Raw genomic sequence first — 7,993 nt, forward strand, 5'->3', positions numbered from 1 at the left:
AAATTGTTTTCAAATCATATCTTTTAAAATTGTTTTCAAATCATATCTTCTCAATCACATCTTTTTAAAACCATAACTTTTCAATCAAATCTTTTTAATTACATCTTTTTCAAAATAGTTTTCAATCAAATCTTTTTGATTTCTAATTTCAAAATCTTTTTCAAAAATCACTTGATCTCTTTCTCACTCTTGTTTTCGAAAATCAATTAAGTGTTTTTCAAAAATGTTTTCAAAATATTTTAATTAATTTTCGAAAATCTTCTTCCCTCCTTCTCACATCCTTCTATGGAGTACCACTCCTTCTCAATGCACAATTCGAATCTTATCTAAGTAAAGTTCGAATTCTTCTTCTCCTTCTTCTTTCTATTTCTCTTTTCCTCTGACACTTCAAGGAATCTCTATACTGTGACATAGAGGATTCCATATTTTCTTGTTCTCTTCTCTTTCATATGAGCAGGAGCAGAGACAAAGGCATTCTTGTTGAAGCTGACCCTGAACCCGAAAGGACCTTGAAGAGAAAGCTAAGAGAAGCCAAAGCACAACTCTCTTTAGAGGACCTGACCGAATTCTTCAAAGAGGAAGAAGACATGGCAGCCGAAAACAACAACAATGCAAACAATGCAAGGAAGGTGCTGGGTGACTTTACTGCACCTACTCCTGATTTCTATGGGAGAAGCATCTCTATCCCTGCCATTGGAGCAAATAACTTTGAGCTTAAGCCTCAATTAGTTTCTCTAATGCAACAGAATTGCAAGTTCCATGGACTTCCAATGGAAGATCCTCATCAGTTCTTAGCTGAGTTCTTGCAAATCTGTGACACAGTCAAGACTAATGGGGTAGACCCTGAGGTCTATAGACTGATGCTATTCTTTTTTGCTGAAGAGACAGAGCTAGGATATGGTTGGACTCTCAACCTAAAGAAAGCCTGGACTCTTGGGAAAAGCTAGTCAATGCCTTCTTGGCAAAGTTCTTTCCACCACAAAGATGGAGTAAGCTTAGAGTGGAAGTCCAAACCTTCAGACAGAAAGATGGAGAATCCCTCTATGAAGCTTGGGAAAGATACAAACAATTAATCAGAAAATGTCCTTCTGACATGCTTTCTGAATGGAGCATCATAGGTATTTTCTATGATGGTCTCTCTGAACTATCCAAGATGTCTTTGGATAGCTCTGCTGGAGGATCTCTTCATCTGAAGAAGACGCCTGCAGAAGCTCAAGAGCTAATTGAAATGGTTGCAAATAACCAATTCATGTACACTTCTGAAAGGAATCCTGTGAACCATGGGACTAGTCAGAAGAAAGGAGTTCTTGAGATTGATACTCTGAATGCCATTTTGGCTCAGAACAAGATATTGACTCAACAAGTCAATTTGATTTCTCAAAGTCTGTCTGGAATGCAAAATGCACCAAGCAGTACTAAGGATGCTTCATCTGAGGAAGAAGCCTATGATCCTGAGAACCCTTCAATAGAAGAGGTGAATTACCTAGGAGAACCCTATGGAAACACCTACAATTCTTCATGGAGAAATCACCCAAATCTCTCATGGAAGAATCAAGAGAGACCTCAACAAGGTTTCAATAACAATAATGGTGGAAGAAACAGGCTTAGCAATAGCAAGCCTTTTCCATCATCTTCTCAGCAACAGACAGAGAGTTCTAAGCAGAATACCTCTGACTTAGCAACCATGGTCTCTGATCTAATCAAAACCACTCAAAGTTTCATGAATGAAACAAGGTCCTCCATCAGAAATTTGGAAGGACAAGTGGGACAGCTGAGTAAGAAAATTACTGAACTCCCTCCAAGTACTCTTCCAAGTAATACAGAAGAAAATCCAAAAGGAGAGTGCAAGGCCATCAACATGGCCGAATTTGGAGAGGAAGGGGAGGAAGTGAACGCCACTGAGGAAGACCTCAATGGGCGTGCACCAACCTCCAATGAGTTCCCCAATGAGGAACCATGGGAATCTGAGGCTCAAAATGAGACCATAGAGATTCCATTGGACTTACTTCTGCCATTCATGAGCTCTGATGAGTATTCTTCCTCTGAAGAGGATGAGTATGTCACTGAAGAGCAAGTTGCTAAATATCTTGGAGCAATCATGAAGCTAAATGACAAGTTATTTGGAAATGAGACTTGGGAGGATGAACCACCTTTGCTCACCAAAGAACTGGATGACTTGTCTAGGCAGAAATTATCTCAAAAGAGACAAGATCCTGGGAAGTTTTCAATACCTTGTACCATAGGCACCATGACCTTCAAAAAGGCCTTGTGTGACTTAGGGTCAAGTGTGAACCTCATGCCTCTCTCAGTAATGGAGAAGCTAAGGATCTTTGAGATACAAGCTGCAAAAATCTCACTAGAGATGGCAGACAACTCAATAAAACAAGCTTATGGACTTGTAGAGAATGTTTTGGTTAGAATTGAAGACCATTACATCCCTACTGATTTCATAGTCCTAGAGACTGGGAAGTGCATGGATGAATCCATCATCCTTGGCAGACCCTTCCTAGCCACAGCAAAGGCTGTGATTGATGTTGATAGAGGTGAACTGATCATTCAAGTGAATGAAGAATCCTTTGTGTTTAAGGCTCAAGGATATCCCTCTGTCACCATGGAGATGAAGCATGAAGAGCTTCTCTCAAATCAGAGTCAAATAGAGCCCCCAAAGTCAAACTCTAAGTTTGGTGTTGGGAGGCCACAACCAAACTCTAAGTTTGGTGTTGAACCCCCACATTCAAACTCTAAGTTTGGTGTTGGGAGGTCCCAACATTGCTCTGAGTATCTGTGAGGCTCCATGAGAGCCCTCTGTCAAGCTACTGACATTAAAGAAGCGCTTGTTGGGAGGCAACCCAATGATTATATTTTATGTAGTTTCGTTTGTTATTTTATGTTTTTTTTGTAGGTTGATGATCATAAGAAGTCACAAAATTCATTGAAAAAGCAAAAACAGAATGAAAAACAGGAAGAAAAACAGCACACCCTGGAGGAGAAGAAGCTGGCGTTCAAACGCCAGTAATGCTAGCTGTTGGGCGTTTAACGCCCAGTCTGGCACCATTCTGGGCGTTTAACGCCAGAAAGGGGCACCAGACTGGCGTTAAACGCCAGTAAAGGGCAACAACCTGGCGTTAAACGCCAGGAATGGGCACCAGCCCGGCGTTTAACGCCAGAATTGGCTCAAAACGTGTTTTTGAGCCCCATTTGGTGCAGGGATGACTTTTCCTTGACACCTCAGGATCTGTGGACCCCACAGGATCCCCAAACAACCCCACCACTCTCTCTTCTTCTTCACCCATTCACCTCAACATCTCTTTCTCTTCACCACTCACATCCATCCTTCATAAAACACCACTTCTTCCCCTCTTTGGCCGAACACAAAGCCATCTCCCTCTCCTCCATTTCTTTTTCTTCTACTCTCTTCTTTCTTCTTTTGCTCGAGGACGAGCAAACCTTTTAAGTTTGGTGTGGTAAAAGCATTGCTTTTTGCTTTTCCATAACCATTTATGGCATCCAAAGCCGGTTCAACTGAGAAGGCATGACCACAAGCCCATCACCAAGAAAAAGATGGAGTACACAAGAGACCCCTCTCATCAAGAAATCCCTGAGATACCTCAAGGGATGCACTTTCCTCCACAAAATTATTGGGAGCAATTAAACACCTCCCTAGGAGAATTGAGTTCCAACATGGGACAACTAAGGGTGGAGCATCAAGAACACTCCATTCTCCTCCATGAAATTAGAGAAGATCAAAGAATCATGAGAGAGGAGCAACAAAGACAAGGAAGAGACATTGAGGAGCTCAAGCACTCCATAAGACCTTCAAGAGGAAGAACAAGCCGCCATCACTAAAGGTGGACCCGTTCTTTAATCTCCTTGTTCTTTATTTTCTTGTTTTTCGAATTTTTATGCTTATGATTATCCATGTTTGTGTCTTATGATCATTAGTATCTTAGTGTCTATGCCTTAAAGCTATGAGTATGAATCCATCACCTTTCTTAAAAGAAAACTGTTTTTACCACAAAAGAACAAGAAGTACAGGATTTCAAATTCATCTTTAAAACTAGCTTAATTAGTTTGATGTGGTGGCAACACTTTTGTTCTCTGAATGTATGCTTGAACAGTGCATATGTCTTTTGAATTTGTTGTTCATGAATGTTAAAATTGTTGGCTCTTGAAAGAATGATGAAAAAGGAGACATGTTACTGAGGATCTGAAAAATCATAAAAATGATTCTTGAAGCAAGAAAAAGCAGTGAATATAAAAAAAAAAAGGGAGAAGCAGAAAAACGAAAAAAAAAAAGGGGAGAAAGAAAAAGAAAAGAAAGAAAGAAAGAAATAAAGTTGTGATCCAAGGCAAAAAGAGTGTGCTTAAGAACCCTGGACACCTCTAATTGGGGACTCTAGCAAAGCTGAGTCACAATCTGAAAAGGTTCACCCAATTATGTGTCTGTGGCATGTATGTATCCGGTGGTAATACTGGAAGACAGAGTGCTTTGGGCCACGGCCAAGACTCATAAAGTAGCTGTGTTCAAGAATCATCATACTTAACTAGGAGAATCAATAACACTATCTGGATTCTAAGTTCCTAAAGAAGCCAATCATTCTGAACCTCAGAGGATAAAGTGAGATGCCAAAACTGTTTGGAGGCAAAAAGCTACTAGTCTCGCTCATCTAATTTGGAGCTATGTTTCATTGATAATTTGGAGTCTATAGTATATTCTCTTCTTTTCATCTTATTTGATTTTCAGTTGCTTGGGGACAAGCAACAATTTAAGTTTGGTGTTGTGATGAGCGGATAATTTGTACGCTTTTTGGCATTGTTTTTAGTATGTTTTTGGTAGTTTTAGTTGAGTTCTTACTATATTTTTATTAGTTTTTAATTAAAATTCACTTTTCTGGACTTTACTATGAGTTTGTGTGTTTTTCTGTGATTTCAGGTATTTTCTGGCTGAAATTGAGGGATCTGAGCAAAAATCTGATCCAGAGACTCAAAAGGACTGCAGCTGCTGTTGGATTCTGACCTCCCTGCACTCGAAGTGGATTTTCTGGAGCTACAGAAGCCCAATTGGCGCGATCTCAACGGCGTTGGAAAGTAGACATCCTGGGCTTTCCAGCAATATTTGATAGTCCATACTTTGCCCAAGATTTGATGGCCCAAACCGGCGTTCAAAGTCACCCTCAGAAATTCCAGCGTTAAACGCCGGAACTGGCACCAAAATGGGAGTTAAACGCCCAAACTAGCATAAAAGCTGGCGTTTAACTCCAAGAAGAGTCTCTACACGAAAATTCTTCATTGCTCAGCCCAAGCACACACCAAGTGGGCCCGGAAGTGGATTTTTATGTCATTTACTCATCTCTGTACACCCTAGGCTACTAGTTTTCTATATATAGGACCTTTTACTATTGTATTTTTATCTGGGTTCTTCTGGTTCCCTCTCTGGGGCCGAAACCAATGATAACTTTTTTTCTTATGTATTTTCAACGGTGGAGTTTCTACACACCATAGATTAAGGTGTGGAGCTCTGCTGTACCTCGAGTATTAATGCAATTATTATTGTTCTTCTATTCAATTCCGCTTGTTCTTTGTCCAAGATATCACTTGTTCTTCAATCTGATGAAGGTGATGATTGACACTCATCATCATTCTCACCTATGAATAAGGTGACTGACAACCATTCTTATTCTACAAGCATCTGAGGCTTAGTGAATATCTCTTGGATTTCTGATTGCATGATGCATGGTTGATCGCCTGACAACCGAGTGCTCGCCTGACAAACGAGCCAGCCATTCCATGAGATCAGAGTCTTCGTGGTATAGGCAAGAACTGATGGCGGCATTCAAGAGAATCCGGAAGGTCTAACCTTGTCTGTGGTATTCTGAGTAGGATTCAATGATTGAATGACTGTGACGTGCTTCAAACTTTAACCTGCTGGGCGTTAGTGACAGACGCAAAAGAGGGATTCTATTCCAGTAGGAGCGGGAACCAAACCGGTGATTGGCCGCACTGTGACAGAGTGTATGAGCATTAGCTTTCACTGCGAGGATGGGAGGTAGCCACTGACAACGGTGAAACCCTACACGAGCTTGCCATGGAAAGGAGTAAGAAGGATTGGATGAAGACAGTAGGAAAGCAGAGAGACGGAAGGGAAGGCATCTTCATACGCTTGTCTGAAGCTCTTACACCAATGATATACATAAGTATCTCTATCTTTATCTTTTATGTTATTTTCGTTCATCACCTTATACATTTGAGTCTGCCTGACTGAGATTTACAAGATGACCATAGCTTGCTTCATACCACCAATCTCCGTGGGATCGACCCTTACTCGCGTAAGGTATTACTTGGACGACCCAGTGCACTTGCTGGTTAGTTGTGCGAAGTTGTAGTGATCACAATTTCGTGCACCAGTTGGCTTGATAACCGACAGATGATATCATCAGCCATAGGGCAGGCATACATCATTTGCATATGTTTGAATTGTTTGGGTTTGCCTATTTGTTTTGGATTTCTATATCATATATGCTATGTTACCTGATTACATGCTACTTGTTCTACTTGTACCTTATTTGTGTATTACTTGACTGTATTGCTTGTGTTTGTACAACTGAGAGATCCTTCATGATGGTGTTGGTGGATGTTGGGGACTGTTCTTGATGAGATGAATTGATAATGCGATTGCATAATGATGATGATTTTTGAATGAGATCATTTGAGCCCCCTGGGTGGACGTAGTGATGTGATTTCACTAGCTCCAGGCGAGGGTATGATGTATTGACATAGAGCTACTGAGGCAGAGCAACTGGTAATGGTTTTGCTTATGATTCTGAGTCCGATTCGTGAAAGAATCAGCGGAATGGGAAAACATGTGTAATATGAACTAGATTTAGTATTTCCCCTTACGTCAGATGCCTATTTATGGATTAGTGAGAATCTAGGCTGGATATTTGGTGAAAAGGAGTTTAGGATGCTTAGTGAGTTTTTATTGCAGTGCATTGGATTTATTTGGCACTTTTACCGTACTGGGAACCCATGGGCCCGGGGTTCTCATTCCGTATATATCTCTTGTTTTTCAGATACAGGTCCAGGTGCTCAGAAGTGAGCTGTGGTTCGTCTGAGAGACGGCGAAGATAATTATTTCCTCTACCTTGTGTTTTGATTAGAATCTCCCCATCTTTGTTTTGAAATGATTATATTATGTATTGAACTCTTTTGGAACTTGCCTATAGAGGCTCTCATGTTTCCTTTGGGAGAGATTAGGATATATTGTTGTCAACTACTTTCGTACTGTACCCTAGCCGGCCTAAACTTCGCGGGTCGCGACTAGTGGCTATTACTTATGTTATATATATCTATCCGTTATCTATCTCTTAATCTCCTTTATGCCTTGTCCGTTTATCGCTTTCGGCTTCACAGTTTAACTTTTCGTTGTCGAAACGTGAGTGATACGTCTTCGCGATTTTATTTCTACTCTTTTCAGGCTTCTCGATTAATACTCCTTTCGAAATTAACTATATTTATATATTAAAAAAATCCACCTGAGAGTCGTACCACCGTAATATCATTGACTTATGACTCGAGCATAAGGATTTGAATATTAGGGTGTTACATTATGGTATCAGAGCAGTTCGTCCTCGTGAGCCTGAGGGATGGAACTGCTTATGCTTCAATGCATACTCTGAGTCTGTGCCTGTGCTAGTTAGGGTATCTAACTGATACATCTAGCATGAAGTCCATGAGTGTACCTTTGGTACTTTGAAGCACTATTCTTCCGATATTGAGACTGATCAACTTGATATCGATTACTTGGTGTGTAGAGGAACCAGATGGCGCCTCGTGGACCCGGTCGTGGACGTGAGAGAGATCGTACTAGCACGCAGGAACCAGAAATCAACCCGAGTAACCCGGTAAGCCTTATGGCGGCTTTGGAGAATATGGCTGCTGCTATGCAGACCACTGCAGAGGCTCTTGGGCAACAGATAAACAATAATGGCAATGG

The 7,993-nt window shown here is 40.9% G+C and overlaps 1 non-coding gene across 1 annotated transcript; it reads right to left on the reverse strand.

The window, feature by feature from the left end:
- Window positions 1–991: 991 nt before the first annotated feature.
- On the reverse strand, window positions 992–1,099 carry LOC130953778 (small nucleolar RNA R71). Its single transcript, XR_009075939.1, has one exon. It is a non-coding gene; the product is annotated as a small nucleolar RNA R71 (small nucleolar RNA).
- Between the last annotated feature and the right edge of the window lie 6,894 nt (window positions 1,100–7,993).

The sequence above is a fragment of the Arachis stenosperma genome, chromosome 9 (genome assembly GCF_014773155.1).
Source record: "Arachis stenosperma cultivar V10309 chromosome 9, arast.V10309.gnm1.PFL2, whole genome shotgun sequence".
Taxonomy (NCBI): Eukaryota; Viridiplantae; Streptophyta; class Magnoliopsida; order Fabales; family Fabaceae; genus Arachis; species Arachis stenosperma.